Source organism: Pogoniulus pusillus, chromosome 11, assembly GCF_015220805.1.
Source record: "Pogoniulus pusillus isolate bPogPus1 chromosome 11, bPogPus1.pri, whole genome shotgun sequence".
Classification (NCBI taxonomy): Eukaryota; Metazoa; Chordata; class Aves; order Piciformes; family Lybiidae; genus Pogoniulus; species Pogoniulus pusillus.
Genome location: NC_087274.1, coordinates 20,453,931 through 20,472,176, shown reverse-complemented (window position 1 = coordinate 20,472,176; position 18,246 = coordinate 20,453,931). Strand labels below are relative to the sequence as shown.

General features: G+C 38.5%; 1 long non-coding RNA gene across 2 annotated transcripts in view; it reads left to right on the top strand.

Moving 5' to 3' along the window:
• Positions 1 to 18,246, top strand: part of LOC135179762 (uncharacterized) — a 220,740-nt gene that overhangs the window by 67,777 nt on the left and 134,717 nt on the right. For both annotated transcript variants that reach the window (XR_010304114.1, XR_010304113.1), the window contains exon 2: positions 1,458 to 1,619. This is a non-coding gene — a long non-coding RNA (uncharacterized LOC135179762). The remainder of the gene's footprint in view (positions 1 to 1,457; positions 1,620 to 18,246) is intronic.

Below are 18,246 nucleotides of genomic sequence, written 5' to 3'. Positions count from 1 at the left end.
AAATAAATTGCAGTGTGCTGGTAGATTACCAGCATGCAGCACAAGTTCAAATAGCTCACGTCAGTTAATCACAATGAGTCACTCACTTTGACTACCAGTGAAAGATAAGAAGAGCAAAAGTTATGAAATGATAGGAGTGGAAAAATCATAAGAATTGGAGAAAATACAGGAAGCTTATATTTTTGTCTGGGTGTGAAATTAAGAGCTCTCATCAATATTGGCTTGTATGTTTTTGATTAAAAGTTTTAATGTGATTTGCTATCTGAAAAAAAGAACATCTTTAGCTAGCAAAAATCTGTGTTGCACAAAAGAATGTGCACTTCCTAGCATTAAGGCAAGCATTTCTGATAATTATTGAAAGAAAAGCTACAAGAAATTTAAATGAATTTGAGAAAAAAAATCTATAGCATCAAGAAAAAAAAATCTTGCTTTTATCAGCAAGTCAGTAACATTCTTGGGAGCAGAATTATGGTCTTTCAATATCTTTATCCCAACTTTAACTGGATAGCCAGTGCCATCTACCAAATATAATTTAATTAGAATAAATTAGCAGATTCCAGAGTTTGTCGTATACTTCTTTGTGTCTATATAAATAGACAATTATATATTAAGGAGTTGAATGCAGATTAGCTTTCAGGGTTTGATTCTACTTTTAAATTGGCTTAATATTCACTTTAAAATAAGTGATTTCTCTCTGTTTAGGGAAGTCACTGCAATTTTAAAGCTTACAAACTCTTCCACAACCCACTGTGCTCTGTATTATGTTCACAGCAGTTGGCACTTTTCAGTTTTTCCTCACTGAAATATGAAATTGAACAGCTAATCTTGCATAAATACTTATAGATAATAAAACTGACATGTAATTTAATATTCTTCTCAATTTAAAAGAAAACATTTGGTGAGCTTTTGCTTACATTAATTATGAAAACTTGGTGATGTTCCCAATCTTTAAGGTGTCAGTTTACAGTTCTATTGTAACACAATCTAATCCAAACTCTGGACAATCTGTTCCAAGGCTAGGGAGATTATAGAATACAAGAAAGAAAGGGAGGGAAAAAAAAGTATTTTCAATGAATAACTGATATATACATGCAAGAGAGATTATTTTTCGTTTTAAATGCACTCTGTTATATTTGGGAATACTTAGTTTAAAATGAAAGTTTGCCCTTAAAAACATGTGAAGATACTTCATGATGTTAGATAGAAATCACGTTCAAGATTTTCACTTTCAACTGCTGCCTTTTCTGTAGTTTCACTCATTCTAAAAAGTCTCTTGGCAGTACTGATTGTAATAAGAGGAATTTTGGAGAATGCATTCAGGGAATTGTAGGTGAGATGTTTTGCCCTAATATCCCCAAATACTCTGTGGTGTAGTAAACCCAAATGTGGTTAGATAGCTGTAGCGGTTGTGCTGTACTGCAGTTTGACATGAGTCTTTCTGATGTTTCCCTAAACAGAGATACATGACTTGGGATACAGTGAATAAAATCGAGGGATAGCATTCAACTGAGGCAAAATCAGTTTTTCTGACAGATGAACACTTCCTCTTTGCCACTAAAGTTAGAGAAGATCCAAGGCACGTGGACGTAGTGTGTATCTCTAACTGCACTTCCGTGAGGGTAAGTACTGGTAGAAATCCAGAGATAATTGATAGATAAAAATCTCTCCGTTTTTGGGCTTGGTTTTCTTAGTTTTAGTTTTTAGGATGTCTTGTGTAGCTGCTTACACATTTTGGAATAGTTGTTTTTATTTTAGAGTGTAGTCTTATCTCAGAATTTCCTGGTTTTGGCAAAAGACAATGGGAAGCAATCTTCCATTTTACTTAAGAAATCAAGTTGCATCTCAAGTTTTGTTTTGCTTGGGCTTCAGATTAGTAATCCTTCTTAAAATCAATATTGATTTGGTAGTCTTAATTAAAAAGAATTCTGTTTATGTTTTTTTGGACGTCTGTTTCTGTATACAGCTGTATAAATGTACAATACTAGACCTCATGCACTTATTTGATGTTGCTTTAAAACAAATACTGATCGTTAGCCTTCCTCTGTTCTCTGTACTCTTTCCAAGTCTTCAGGTAGCTAGCAGCTGATAAGTCTAGTTTCTAGGTTACCAGCAAACCAGATGGTAATACATAGGGAAAAAAAAAAGTAGGTTTTTTCCCTGCACTTATTTAATCATGTTTTCATATTACTCACTAGATAAGTTGACTTCTGCTAAAACCACATTTCATCTCAGGGAAAAGGGTCTAGTTTTCAAAATACGGCTAAAATACCTAGAAGAATTTTGAGATGTTACATCCCTATTTGTTAAAACATGCTGTCATGCAATGTACCAACATTTAACACATGCAACCATGTAATTATGCATAATAACTAGTGATCATGGTGTGTGCTGATAGGAAGTGTTAACGGGGATGGGGGACTGCTGTGTATTTAGCTGGTCCTCTGCACCTGCAGAAAGCAGACAACTCTTTTCACTGTGGAGAAAACAAGATAATGATGGTATGATATTAAATGCAAACATTAATTCTTGGGAATAAAATACTAGGAAGAAGTCTATCCATTAAGATTTGTTATTGTAAACAGCAAAATTATGTTGCATGTCAGCTTAAAGACAAATAAAAGAGTAGTGGAATGAAATCCTTAATTCTCTGTTTACCACATAACTGCTAAATCCATTATTACCACTTTAGAGAAGATTTATATTGGCTATTTAAGCCTCTGTGTGATAAACTCTCCCTATACATATTAAACTCTACTTGATTTCTGAAGTAAATAATGAACTCACCAGCATGTGTGATCTAATTTAGTCTAAAAGGAAAACAAGCTGCTGTGAAAGCATAATTGTACTAATACTCGGACTCTCAGCAGGTCTTATTAGCTCAGGCACAGTCCTGCATTAATGTAGCTAAATGGCTTTTGGACACGAGGTGACTTGCATCCAGCCAATTTGGAGTGCGGGTGGGGTTGGACTACAACTTTCTACATCCAGCAGTAAACACACAGGCTAAACATATCAGTTAGTTATAAAATGCAACTTAATGTGTTTGGGAAAGATTACATTCTGCTGAATATTTGTGCTGCCACAGGAACACGGGTACCTGCCATCTGGGGCTGAGGAAAGCTGGTGGAGACTGCTCCCAGAGATAAAAGAGTAGCTCAATAATATTCTCTCACTAACACCATATAGCTGATCTTTAAATTATTAAGGATGTTTTTTTTCATGTCCTTTGTAGTCTGAGCTTTGGACTGGTAGATATCATCCAAGTAGAGATGATTTGATGATGCTCATGAGCAGATTTCTCATGACAATTCAAAGGCCACTTCTATAGGTTTCACAAGTAGAGCTATAATCTGATGATGTTAGAGTGTAGCAGATACAAATACAAGATGGAGAAAGCCAGTCCTCAGCCCTCATATACTTCAGTCAGCTATGACGGCTAATCTTTTCTTTTAGAGGGAATTCTCTCCCTGGGACTTGTTAACAAATTAGCTAGTCTTCAGTCTTCAGTGATTTGGGCTCCTTATATACCACCAACCTTCTCTTAAAAGAAAATGGAGCTTACACTGTAGGCCTGGCAATGGATTGTGCCAGCAAGGTTTTGTAGTTGTTGGTATAAGCAGTGTTATGGCAATTGTCACAGTCGCTATCTGAACAGAGTCTTTCATTTCAGCGTAGTACAGATAAGAGGGCAATGAATTTAAGTGCACAGGTTAAATAAATGCTTTGAAAATAAGGTCAGATGAAATTGGCTTTGGACAATTTCATCTAGACATCCTAGAGAGCTGGGTGGAGAGGAACTTAATGAAGTTCAACAAGGGCAAGTGTTGGGTCCTGCACTTAAGTTGGCATAATCCCACACATAAGTGCAGGCTGACTCGCTGGAAAGCAGCTCTGCGGAGAAGGACTTGAGAGTGCTATAGGATAGTAAACTAACCATGAGTCAGCAGTGTGCCCTTGTGGCCAAAGAGGCCAATGGTCTTCTGGGATGCATAAGAAGAGCATGGCCAGCAGTTCGAGGGAGGTCCTCCTCCTCTACTCTGCCCTAGTGAGATTACATCTCGGGTATTGTGTCCAGCTCTTAGTCCTCCAGTTCAACAGCAACAAGGAATTACTGGAGAGTCCAACAGACAGAGGCAATGAAGATGCTGAGAGGACTGGGCATCTTTCTTAGGAGGAAAAGCTGAGAGACCTGGTGCTGTTTAGCCTCGAGAAGGCTGAGAGCAGATCTTATGAGGGCGAGGGGCAATAGCTATGACCAGAGTCTTAATGGTGCTCAGTGACAAGAGAAGGGGTAACACACAAACTACAACAAAGAACGTTCAACTTAGAATAAGGAGAAACTTCCTGACTTTGAAGGTGGCAGAGCACTGGAAAAGGCTGCCCAGAGAGGTTGTGGAGTCTCCTTCCCTAGAGTCCTGCTCTAGGTGACTCTAACGGGGGTCTTGCATTAGATTACTTTCAGAAGTCCCTTCCAACACTCCCTATGTTGTGATTCTGTGACAAACGCAAATATTGTAAGGTGAGATTGGAGCAAAGAGTCTTCCTCTAGTTACTGTTTAACATTCAGTCTGATGAACAAAAACCAAGCTCATTAAGATAATTGTTTTCTCTTCAGTTCTTAGGACATTCCTGCAAATCCAGAATACCCTCACTGCAGCCAGCCATGCTGCACTGGGTTTAAATGAGTAACTACACACAGAATCTTAACAATGCTATCCTAACCTATTGTCGTAGTCTGAATTGCTGTGAGAGGTGCAAGGACACAGTACAAGAATGCTTCTGTTGAACAGCCCATCTGCGTCTAATAAAGAATATATTAAATATAATTAAATACAGTAGAAACAAGAGGGAGAACACAACTCATGTTCATATCGTACTAGAACATTACTGCATACTTAGCGTTAACGCACAATAATCACATTCACAAACTGACAATTCCAATCAGCACTGTAGAACTATACAATTAAAGCATCAGTGTAATTAAGAGCAAAGCTTTCTGGTAGCTCACATTACAAACAAGTGACTCTAAATTTGAATAATGTGCTCATCATGAAATTGGCCATTAATCAGATCATAATCAGCACTATAGTCAATCATAAAGGAAATGGATTATCTGGCCTAAGAGCAAACCACTGCCCTTCATCTCATCTACAGCCCAGATTATATGTGTGTGTATCAGAGTCCTTGTTTCCTGAGATGCTGACTTCCTGTCGATGATTTTGTGAGTTTTATGTGCAGTTGAGCAAATACAAGTCAGAAGTGGGTAAATGGAAGTGAGAAAGTATTCTCTCAGTTGCTCTTATTCCATCAAAATGAAGCAAATGTGCAAAAATACAAATGAAAGCTATTGACATTGCTTATTTCTGTTCCTTGAGGAAAGCCATTTTCAACTGTGCAGGTTTCCATTAGTGTAAACAGAGTTATTTGAGACATCAATTGAAAGCTCACTGTTAACAATATTTTCACTAATGGCTTGAGAGGCATAAATGTCACAGATGAGTTCTAAAGCAGTGTTACCCCTAAAAGGGGAATGCACATGCTTGCCTGCTATTTCCTTGGCATTATCTTCAGTGAGTTTATTAGTTTCTTGGTCTGACTGGAAACTGATCTTCCCAGAAGAGTGCTGTCATTCGGACAAATCAGCTGAGCTGGTTCACTCCCAAATCATCACAGCTCACACAAAGCATCAGGGGAGGGATGCAAGGTGAGGCCAGAGGCTTAGAGCAGCTTAAGCAAACCTGGAAACTCATGAAAGTGGTCACTTTGATGTTTTGTGACTTGCATCAAAGCCTCAGAAACCCGTAGGAATGGTTTAATGGGTACAGTAGGCTTTGAATGGGAATAAATACCAGGTAATTTCTCTGAGAGCTTTTAGTTGCTTGTGTAGGAGAAGATTGTGAGGTTTGCAGCTCCAAATGCTGTTTTACTACAAATCAATAAAATATTATGGACATAATTATAATGATGATGGATTTTGACTGCTTGTTTATAACTAACAACCTGAGGAATAATTAACAATCTGGAAACTAATTCTCCTAGCTTCAAAGCATAAATTACTGCTTCAGGATATTTATCTATTAGTAGCAATATTTTTTGTTGTACTTGTGGTAATACAAATAAATAAATGAGATTAATTTTGTAGAACAAAGATACGACTCTAGTAGACCCACTTGGTACAGGCATAAAAGACTTTTTTTAATCAGAAAAATAGTTCTTCTGAGTTTGAAATTGAAGCAGTTTTTTTCAGGCTGAATGTAGTTGGAAAATAAATGCTTTTACTTTAATGTAATTTCATTAAATAATAGACAATCTGAGGGAAAATATGACTGAGTTGGTGCCTGTCGAGCAAAGGGCAGTGTTTTCAAGCAAGGAAGTGATGAGACTATTGGCTTGTATGGCACAGTAATCTAAACAGGTTAAAGTGACTTTATGTTAGATCAATTGTGAGGCTCTGGAAATCTCATTCCTTGAAAAAATCATGCATCTATTGGAATTCAGTTCCAAGCACCTGAATGGCAAAGATATTAATCAAGAGTCTCAATTAGCTGCCATAGTGAGATCAGAGGCTGGAAGGGTTTGGGGAAAAGAGACACAGTGATGCACTCTCCTGGTCCCCACAGTATGGCACGCTTAGGAAGGCATTGGAACAAGGGAGCAATAATATGTGATCAAGTAATTAAAAATCTATTTCAATGCCTGTTCAAAAGGGAGGTAAAATGAATTTTCCTGATGAACTTAATTCTGGAAATTCTACTGTTTGCCCAATGTCACAGCTTTATTTTTCTTCTTGCATACTTCTTGTGTATGTCTCATTAGAAATATTATTTGATATGTGGGAAGGTTGTTTAAAATAGTTTTTTAATTCACATTACAACACAGCTGCTTTGAGGGTCTGGTTTCAATTGAAAAGGAATAAAAGATAGTAAACATATCTAATTTAAATATGCATTTTAGTGGAATTGCTTTCCTGGTCAGGATTATTTCACGTTACCATTCCCCTGAACTTTTAAAAATAACATGAACAGACAAACCACACAGTGTGGGAAATTTGCCCTTAAAAATAAGCAAAACATCTTTCCTCAGCAGGCTTGCAAAAATTACATTAAAAAACCTCACTTCCCTACTATTTTAGGGGCTAAAACACTGGGCACAAATCCGTTTCTGATCATTTATGAGCTAATTACTGCACTTTGTACCAAAATAGCTCTCTGGGATTAAAAATTCTGGTTGCAGCTGTGGAAAGAGAAATACAGAATATTAATGAGGCAAAGATTTTTGTTATCATGTTTTTTATTTTTTTTTTTTTTTATTCTAGTCTTTTTCCAGTACAGACTGCAAGACAAAAATACAGGACAACAAAACCTGAGAACTGTTGCCTGACAATTTTTTAAACTTCCAAAAGAGAGGAAAAGATATATACCTTATATTATTGCACATTAAATGAAGCTTCATCACCTTAGTAGCATGGAAGTAATAGGGAGATATAAGTGAGGGAGGCAGCAGAAGAGGGCAAATGCTGTGTGAAGCTTCTGAGGCCAACTTTTGAGCTGAGATAATTTGTTCTTTTTAAGATCACAAATGTCATACAAATTAAGACAGTTATTTGAAAAGGCATGTGAAGTATTAAACTAAGAAGCTAATTTTTTCCCCTACAAAGTATTTATTGGGTCAACATCATTACCTAATTTTTTTTTAAAATAAATCTCTTTTTTGAAATTTTTTTTTGGCATGTGTGCATGAGCAGAGACAATTCCAGTGCTAGATTTCAACCTCAGCAGCCATCCATGTGCAAAGTAACCACCTACCTTCAACTGGAGGCACTGCTGCTGGGACATTCAATCAAAAGTGGTGTCTAGGCTACCTTGGAGAAGAAAGCAGAGCACTGTAATCAAATATTTCCTCTGAATCTTATTCCTGTTGTATAATTTCTTCCTCTCAGCCCCACAACTTGCTCCTGTGACCTTTGATTTACAGCTGGTTTACAAACCGGCTGGTTAATACATGCAGTCTGACCAGCCACTTCTCTAAGGTGCTCCTCACATCTATGCAGGAGCAACCAGGTGCAAATTGTCCTGCTTGCAGAGGCCCTGATGCTGCTGGGCCCTCCTCAGATCAGGGCAGGAACAGGCTCTGTGCTGGCAGATCTTGACAAGCCATCTCCTGCAGAGAACCCCCTAAACCATTTTCTCTCAAAACTGGAATGAAGCTGTCACTAGACTGCTTTTCACCTCTATCATTTGACGTAAAAGAAAGCTTTCTGAAAACATACTTTTCAGAGGATAAAAGGAAAAAATATTGTTTTAAATGCATGACTCATGATGTTATTGCTGTGAGTCCTAATAAACTCAGGCTGACAAAAATAGTTCTGGTTTTGTTGCTAGTGGACAGAGCTGTAAAATATTTCTTGAGGAAATAAACATGTCTGAAAGGCCATTTTTTTTTCTCTGCAATGTTGTCTCAAAAAGAAAGGAAGGAAGGAAGAAATATGATTAGTGGCATTAAGTATTACAGGTTTACTTCAGAATATCAGCTTTTCCTCCAGGAAGAGGCTTCCATGTGGTGCAATGTTCTGCCTGCTCAAATATGTATCATTTCTCTGGATCTCTTTGGGGTTTTAATATTGACAGAAATCAGCTGGGCCAAGCCAGGAATAATGGAATATAACAGAATAGCACAACTATCCCGGGAAAGTGTTTCGAACAGCTTGCAAAAAGCTTCCCCATTGTGCAGTGGCAGAGCATTCCACATCAAAAGTGTCAAAATAGAGGCCTTGCCCAGCATGCAGCTATTAGAAAAATCACAGAAGCGGTTTAACCACAGCACCCTGATTAAACATGAATTAAGCAAAATAGCTTAAAAACCGCCTTGGAATGCCATTTTTCCAGAGCACAGCACTTTTTGCATGCATTTCACTTTACTATGAATACTCCCATTGATTCCAGTGGGACTGCTCTCAGAAATAAATTAAACACTTGTAAAAGTTTGCAAGATTAGCCCTTTCCTAGTGGAATTATTTTGAATATATATTGGCTCAGTAAGTATGTGAGTAGGTCTAATTTATGTAAGAGGCGCTTCTCAGATAAGGTGGCATATGGAAGTATATTTCTAAACATAGGGTTCTGAGACTTTAAACTGCAGGGTGAATTTGGGATAGGCTTCAAAGCCTCAACAGGTTTGGCATCTGGAATGTTAGATCCGGATCCTAAACCCTTGAAGATGTCGTGATGCTCAGGCTCTAGTTCCATTATTTGTGATGTAAGACCTTTGGAAGCAGTGCTGTTTTAAGGGAGACCTACCTGTCTACATCATATCAGTATGTATACAGGCATGGGCATCTATGTCTTTCTATGTGTGTATGCATATATCATAGTATCATAGTATCATCAGGGTTGGAAGAGACCTCACAGATCATCGAGTCCAACCCTTTACCACAGAGCTCAAGGCTAGACTATGGCACCAAGTGCCACGTCCAACCTTGCCTTAAAGTGCCCCAGAGACGGTGACTCCACCACCTCCCCGGGCAGCCCATTCCAGTGTCCAATGACTCTCTTAGTGAAGAACTTTCTCCTCACCTCGAGCCTAAACCTCCCCTGGCGCAGCCTAAGGCTGTGTCCTCTTGTTCTGGCGCTGGCCACCTGAGAGAAGAGAGCAACCTCCTCCTGGCCACAACCACCCCTCAGGTAGTTGTAGATAACAATAAGGTCACCCCTGAGCCTCCTCTTCTCCAGGCTAAACAATCCCAGCTCCCTCAGCCTCTCCTCATAGCGCTTGTGCTCAAGGCCTCTCACCTTGCATATATATATATATATATATATATGCAAGGTGAGAGGCCTCAATCCTTGCATATATATATATATATATATATATGCAAGGATTACTCCAATTTTTTGCCTAACAGAAGAGTTCTGCAAAACAGCTGTTCTGATACAGCATAGATGTGCTATGCTGGGAACTGCATAAGCTCAAAATGCAGCCACAATTTCTTCATTATAGAATTTTTGCTTACCATGCCTGGCTTTAAGGGGGATGAACCCATAACATTTAGCAACTCCAGAAGGTGAGATTTGGAAGGTTAGGATTATAATGTGTAACACCCACTAATAGGATCATCCAAAGTCATCCATTGTGAAATACAAAAAAGGAAAAGTTTCTGCATTTTGCTGTGAGAGAATAGTAAGAGAAAATGCAATGCCGAAAGAGAAAGTAAATTATTTTAGAGTGAGCTGCTTAATATTGGAACCCAGAGAAGAGAATCAGGTATCACCCACCTACACCTTTTAGATATAAAGAAGTAGAAGTGAACAAGTGATGTGATTTGAGAAGTTTTATGGAAATACACTAAGGGGATATTAGAAAGAAAATGAAGCAGCAGAAGTAAGAAAGTTCCTCCATAACCTGTGGTTGGCCATTAAGAAGCAGAGAAAAGCAAAAGTTGCATGGCAGTAATTAAAAATACATAATATAATCTTTCTCTGTAAAACATTGTTATCAGAGTCAGTGAAAGTCTGTTACAGGGATTAAGTGACAATTTGTGACTTCTGAGGAACAAAGAATACCTTTGAATATTCCATAGCTGCTGATAAAAATCAGGTAAAGTGATACTTGGGGATTAGTACCTGTTCTCTCTCTGCGCAGAGAGCAGCAGAGTTTCTGGTACCTCTCTGCCGACAGTTTGATTGATATAAGCGTGGAGAGGGAGTTCACGCTTAGTTTGCTTAGCAGTTGTTTATTACAAATGCATAATGGTAGCCCATGACAGATCTACCTCTATTGTGGTACTTGCAGTTCTTCCCGAGGAGCTGACATTTAGGCAATAATAAATAACGGTAAACAATGAGCAACTATTGTGTGGCAGGAACCTAAAGAACGGCGATTGTTTGCTTCTTCCCCGCAGTTTCTTGCTGCTTTTGTGCTTGTGACTTTCCCAGGTATGGCATTTTGCACTTGTTCAAAGAAAGTGTTTCAAGACAGCAACGGCTTAAAAGCCATTGTGCTGCTAGCTGAAGAAATGGTGCCTTCAAAATACTGCTATACTGTGGTTTAGAGTAGGTGACCTACACCTGGTTCTGTCTGCAGCTTGCTGTTAGGAGCTGCTGGGAATCACAACAGAAAATGTATGGTAAAGATGTTGTTGTTTGTTTGTTTTTTTCCCTTCCCTTCCCCCTTTCTTTTTTATTTTGTTAGCTTAAACTTAAAAAATGTAAGCTGCAAATCCAAACCCCACATTTTAATGTAAATAACACTCATTAAAATAAATGAAAAGAAAAGGCAAGGGTCTATTAACAACTGCATCCATACCAGCTCTAGCATGGAGGAATGCAGATCTGATATCTATCTGCTTCACGATGTTTCTGTTCCTTTGTGTGTTACAGTGATATTTTAGGAGTATGTGAGGAAATTATTTTTTACATGGTATTTAATATAGCTTGAAATTTTTCTTTGAAATGATTTGATTTAGACCAGGCCAGTCCTGTTTCGTTATGACTAGCAAAAGCACACGTGCTCTTTGGTTCATTCTTCTTCATGTTCAAGTCAATAGACTGGCATCTCCGTTTCTACCAAAGGTTCTACTTGGCAGAATGTAGTATTTTCCTAGAGGAACTTGAAAGAAAAACAAAGAAAATTAAAGGCCAGGTAACACAGGTTATATTAGTTACTCCTATTTAATGTCTCCACAAATCTGAAGGAGTAAACTGAAAGTGAATTCAAATGTTCTTTTTTGTCACTATAGAATGTGATTTAGTCCTTACACTCACTATGCTATGGTGTATCTGCTTCTCAAGTCTCTCCTGTGTGGTACTTTCCCATTTTGCACACAATGCTTTAAGGTTCATGACAGCAGGTCATGAGGTGTGAGGTGACTATCATTTTAGCCTGTGGGTTATGACACCTGGGCTCTAGTCCCCGGTCTGGAAAACATTTAACAACTTACACAAAGGGAAATGCTCCAAAGGAAATGCTGAGGAAGTCCACCGAAGGGGATTTGCAGCTTCTAATTCCACAGTTAACAAACACTATATAGGCACTTCGTGTAGCAGCTGTGAACACTTCTTGCTCCTAAAAGTTGTGTCTCTAGAGCTGCAAGGCTTCCAGAAACTCATGCAATTACTGAAGCACTTCAGTCCTTATCAAAGAGAATGAAAGAATTTTATGGTTATGGACTTAGCCTCAGATAAATGTACAGTCTCTGGCATTTTTTATAGTGATTGGAAAAAAAATAAGAGATATTTCTCTGTAGGGTGGTCTGGAATGTAAATCTAAAGCAGATGTTCTGATTTTTCTCTTTGGAACTGTCTGTTTTTATTACCTATCAAACGGGTTCTCCTGTCTCAAGTTGGACAGTATGATTACCTCTGCTACAGTGTAACCAGCATCTCCAAACTGCCATGGGCAGCAGTTGTGCATTTAGGTATCAAAGAGCTGGGCAGAATAAATGCCTAGTGTGCATATTCTGCCTTGGTTTTTTTAACCCTATAGAAATCTTTAACTTCTCTGTGCATGATGATAACTATGTATATATATAAAGAAAAATAAAAGGAAACTGAGGGTTAGAGATCATCTTCCTACTTTGCTGAGTTAGTGCCTGTACTTGAAACTCACATGGTCTATTTACTGACAATTTTGACCTCTCAGTTACTGTAAAACCTTTTTGGTGCTCTCATTTCAATAGTTTCTATTGAGCCAGCTTTTGTGACTGGCCTTTTCAGGGAAACCATGAGCCTAAGAATGAAAAACAGCAGAAGGAACATGGGAGAGGACAGAGTATTTCTTACCAGAGAATGTTTCTCTAGAGTTACTTTTGTAGTGTTTTCTCAATAATTTTCCTTTTTAACTGCTTTCAAGGAATCACAGAATGAACCAGATTGGAAAAGACCTTTGAGGTCAGTGAGTACATTAACTAAACCATGGCACTAAGTGTCTCATCCGGCCTCCTTTTAAACACTTCCAGGGACGGTGACTCCACCACCTCCCCAGGCAGCCCATTCTAATGGCAATCACTCATTCTGTGAAGAACTCCTTCCCAACATGCAGCCTAAACCTGTCCTGGTGCAGCTTGAGGCTCTCTCCTCTTGTTCTGTTACTGGTTGCCTGCTACAATGAACTATGATAAACTACTGAATATATCTATCAGGGAAAGCACAGGAAGGCAGGGATTAGTACCAGTATACATATCCATTTCCTTTGAAAAATCCAACAATTCTCAAATGGGAATTACTTTGGTTTTGCTGAAAAACACTTCCCAGCAGCAAGAATTAGAAAACACTGCTATCTTGTGGTCGAAGGGCAAGCAACAACTGGAAAAGACAAAAGGATTTAATTCCTCGTCTGCCTATTGCTTTGTACCAACAATAATAAAAATATCTTCAATAAAGAAATTAAATCTCAGAAAAATAGATAATTTGTGATACTTCAGACCTTAGAGGGCTGATAAACTCCAAGTAAATAGAGTTTTCTTCTGGCTATAGCATTTACATTACACTCCTAAATTCAAGGTCTCACTGTGAGAATTTTTAATTGTGGAGTTTGCAAACCTCTCTGGTGAGGGACATTTTGAGCATGCTGGCTTGACAGCGACAATGCCAGTGGTGCATGTTGCCTGGAATTTTCTGAGCATATGAATGCTAATTCCTTGCAGGCTTTAGCTAGGGCAAATAGGTGTTTTACATTTTTATAAGTCCTTTGCACTTTATTTTGGATAGTCCAGGCTCTTGGTTTCTGAGTTCTGGTAGTGAGGGACAAGGTTCTATTATCTGCTCTTACCCAGCAACTTCAATGTCTGTTATACACTCTGTGATCTTTTGCAGGGTGGTCTTGTAGCTACTTGAATATGTAACTTCAGCTTCTCTAATAATGCAGGGCTGAGGGTTTTGTGATGAATTTTCATGGACTACAGTGGATTTTTGTATTGTTCAATAAAATCCAAACAGTTAGGTCCTAATCTTGTTAGTTAATGCTTAAGAATCTCCCACGAAGGGAAAATATCCTTCCAATTTCTGCCTAGTCTTTCCAAAGTCAGCTATGAATTCTATTTCCAGGGTATGATCCTGTCTTAATTATTGCTATTGGATTTCTCTCTGCAACATCTTTCATCTGTGATTGATAATCTATTTCCTGTCCAAATCCCCAGTGAAGCCTTCAATCCATGAAATTACTTGCTTAGTTCATTAATATCTTACACTTGGGAGAAGCACAGCAGAGCACTTTATTTGGATAAAGTCTGCATGCTTCTCAGAAAGACACCTATCTGCTTTGCTTCCTTCTAATTCTCAAGTATCTAAAATCTATCAATCCTTCCCTTCCATTCTTAATTTCTTTGATATCTCTGAGTTCCTAGCATCTCTTGAAATGATTCTGGGTGCTGGGCATTATGATGTATAGAGGTCAACAGTGAGGAGGTTGGTCTCTTCTCCCAGGCAACTAGCAACAGAACAAGGAGACATAGTGATCAAGTTGTGCAGGGGGAGGTATAGGCTGGATGTTAGGAGGAAGTTCTTCACAGAGAGAGTGATTTGCCATTGGAATGGGCTGCCCAGGGAGGTGGTGGAGTCACCATCCCTGGAGATGTTCAAGAAAAGCCTGGATGAGGCACTCAGTGCCATGGTCTAGTTGACTGGATAGGGCTGGGTATAGGTTGGACTGGATGATCTTGGAGGAGGTCTTTTCCAACCTAGTTGATTCTGTGATCAAAATGAATTACTACAAGATTTGGCCCAGGTTAGGGCATTATGACCTATGCCATATACATATATCACAACATAGACAAACTTCCTTTCTTGGTAGAAACATCGGCAATTCTTTCTTAGAAATTGTTCTTTTACTGCTATTAAATGAAATGCATATGAATGTTCTCTTCCCAATGAAATTAATCTAACAAATTCTCTTGGCTAAGGTAGTAATTGGTTTGTTTGTGTGTTTTTTTTTTTTTTCCCCACACCTTTGGACTAAAAGCATTAAGATATTTTTATTTCAGGTCCTGGAAAAAATATTTTTCTTCTAGAGCTTGCTTGTATGTACTACATTTCAAATTAAATCTTCTCCCAAGAAGCAAACCTAAATGACAAGGGGACTAGTACAATATTTTGTAAGGATTTAAGAGCTCTCTAGATAACATTGTATTGTATGTGTACTGTTTCCATGGTAGCAGTCTTTCAGCTGTCTTGTTGCTGCTTTCCAGACTAGATATGTACAAACCAGATGGCAAGTGGGTTGACATTTCAGTTTCAGCCACACAAATTGAAATTGACAACCTCATGCTAGGTATGCTAATCCTTAATTGGAAAGTATATCCCATTTGGACTTCTGAATTTGTTGAGCTTTCATTGAGGAACCCTCCTTGCAAATCTCTGTTGAAATCTACTAGGATTGAGCAGACTGTACAACAGGGCAATTGCCGTCTTCTCTTGAAAAAAGATTTGCTGGGAGGAACTGATGCAATAGTGAAGATCAGACAGTGGTTGGGTTTTGTTTTGTTGGGTGGCTTTTTTGTTGATTTTTTCACTCATTTGGTCTTTTCCAACAAAGAATGATGTTTTGGACCCAAGGCCAGCGTTTAATGAGACATAGGAACGCCGGATGAACTGCAAAATCCTGAAAGTTTGGCTTATGTTAACACTTTGGGTTTTTGAAACTAGATTTGAAGCAATATATCCAGAAGGCTAAGGGATCCTACAGGGGCTGCTGCTGCTGCTCAGAGAACTGACCATTTGTAATGCTTCCCATTACACCAGTTAGGTTTTTAGGGAATGGGGCAGATAGCAAGCAGCAGAAATTCTAAAGGAAAAAGGTGAGCAAGTAATCTGGAAGGCAGGATGCACCTTGTCTTTACATACCACCACTAAGGGAAATATAATACTTGTTTATGCTAAAGATACTGTTTCCAATGATTTTACAGCTGGCTGACAAAAAAAGACTATTTGGGGTTTTTTTCCTCTCCCCCCCCCTTTTTTTATGCCCACTCCTCTCCCCCCACCCCATTTCTATGCAGACTCTTGAAGGACAAATTGAATAAATTGACTCAAATGTTTGGATAAGGATGAAATCATGCATTTTAATGAAATTACCTTTCATTATGAAAGTACTTTTGTTATGAAATTACATTTTGAACAAGAAATATAAGCAGAAGCAGAAGTTTTCTTTTTAAAGCCTGACCTTGAAAGATCAGGTCATGTCCTGCATTTTTATCTTCTTAATTTCTTGTCTTTGCTCCTTGTATTTCACATCCTCTCCAAATGAGAGAATGGGAGAGATAAGGAAATATTTTCAAAGCACTTGACTTTTCCCATTTGAAATGAAATACTTATTTTGAAAGTACAACAAATTTAATTTTTTTTGATAATGTAATTTTATTTGTCTGGGAAGATACTTTCTATAAGTTTTATCCCTATATGTAATTACTTTTCTTCTCTACATAACTTCTTTTTTTTTTCCTTCACCCCACCCCCCCCCCCCTTTTTTTTTTTTTTAAGAAAAAGGAGGAGAGGAAAAAATTCCTTACACATCCATGGTAAATTAACCCTCAAGATTCATAACTGTTAAGCTTTAGGTGTTCATGGTTTACCTTGGAAGGTCTGATATTTAACAAAATCCAACACTGAAGATTGAATAAAAGCAACTGGTTTCAAAAGGTACACAATGAAATCCAAGGGAATATAAAAGCTCTGAAATAATTCGTGGGGGAGGATAGGAACACTGGCTACATGTGATGGTTTGGGAGTTACCTGCCCCCTCACTCTTTTGAAATCACGCAGACTAGACTCAGCTGGTTGGAAATTAAGGAATGAAGCTTTATATTTACAGTTTAGTATAATATGTAAGCAGATATTTACAATATATTACAAATGTATGCAGCTATATACTGAAATATACAAGTTAAAGGTAATAGAGAAACACAGCATCTCTTCCAGAAATCACAGTCCTCAGGAAGGGCTCCCATCTACCCTTCCACCTTCTTCCCACCCCTATACCTTATCCCAGAGTCTGCCTTATGTGCAAAGTTGAGTTTGGAGGATCAGCAAGGGGGCATTAGAAGCAGAATTAGTTGAGCTACGCAGCAAAAGCCCAAGGAGAAAAGCACAGACACCAACTCTGACAGAGACTCTCCTACTCTTATCTATGTTTGTGTTCTCACTTTTATACATCTCAGTGAACCTATGAGTGAAGTAGACATCACCATTGTTTTCTTTTAACAGCCTATAATCTAACTTTTCTCGTTAAAATATTCCAATTAGCCTCAAACCAGCACAATACAGTATGAGACCTGTTTTGGCTAAAGATTGAGTATAGTCTTTATTGAAAACCTTCTGCATTATTGTAGGAGTTTTGCATAATCAGCATCAAATTTCCTACAGTTCTCTGCTAGCACAGCTACAGAAGGAGGGCGGTAAGTAGCTGACATGTCTAAGGCATAAAAAGCCCTCTGTAAAAATGCTGTGGCAAAATATGACTTGTTACTTTTGCAGAGGCAGCAAATAGTTTAAAGGGTCTACAGCTTCCCATTAATATCTCTCGCTGTGGAATGTGTATTTTCTGATTTTTGTGATGCTGTGATTATTGCATACCTGACAAGTACTTCCCATCCCTACTTTGTAGCCGCGTTGGCTCTGCATAACTTGTTTCTCTTCTCTGTGGCTAGTATAAGCCACATGGTTTGAAGCATGTGGTTTGGCAGATAGAACTTATGCCTGTGCTGCAATGTTTTTCCAGTGCACTATAATCTGTCTGTAAAGCAGTCCTGGTGTTAGATAAAAAGAAAGTGTAACACCCCCTTCATCACAGGTTGTGTAATGAAGTTAGGCTTCAAGTTTTCTCCAGTTCCTGTAGCTGCTGTATGGGAGAAGGGCTGCAGACATGTCATGTTGTCACACGGGGACCAGTTGAATTCCCACTCTTTAGGCTCTTCAGCAGTTGAGTCTTCACATTTCTCCTATAGAGTCTGCTTTGGGGATTGTGGCTAGAGCATGTAAGCATCTCAACCTGCCATAGTCTGACTAACTGACACGAATCCAAGCGAGGATGGGGATAGTTGATCGATAGCCTGAGGGGAACCAGCCAAGATGCAAGTCAAAAGACCTGCTTTTTTCTATTAGGCAAATGAAGCTTTTGCCTTTGTGACTACATTTCCTAAGTTCACTCTCAACACTTAACAACCCACCAAGGAGAACTAAATTACGTATGTGCTATGCATCACTTACAGATGAGCAGAACGAGTCCTCATATACAAAAGCATTTACCATTGTTACTGCAGCT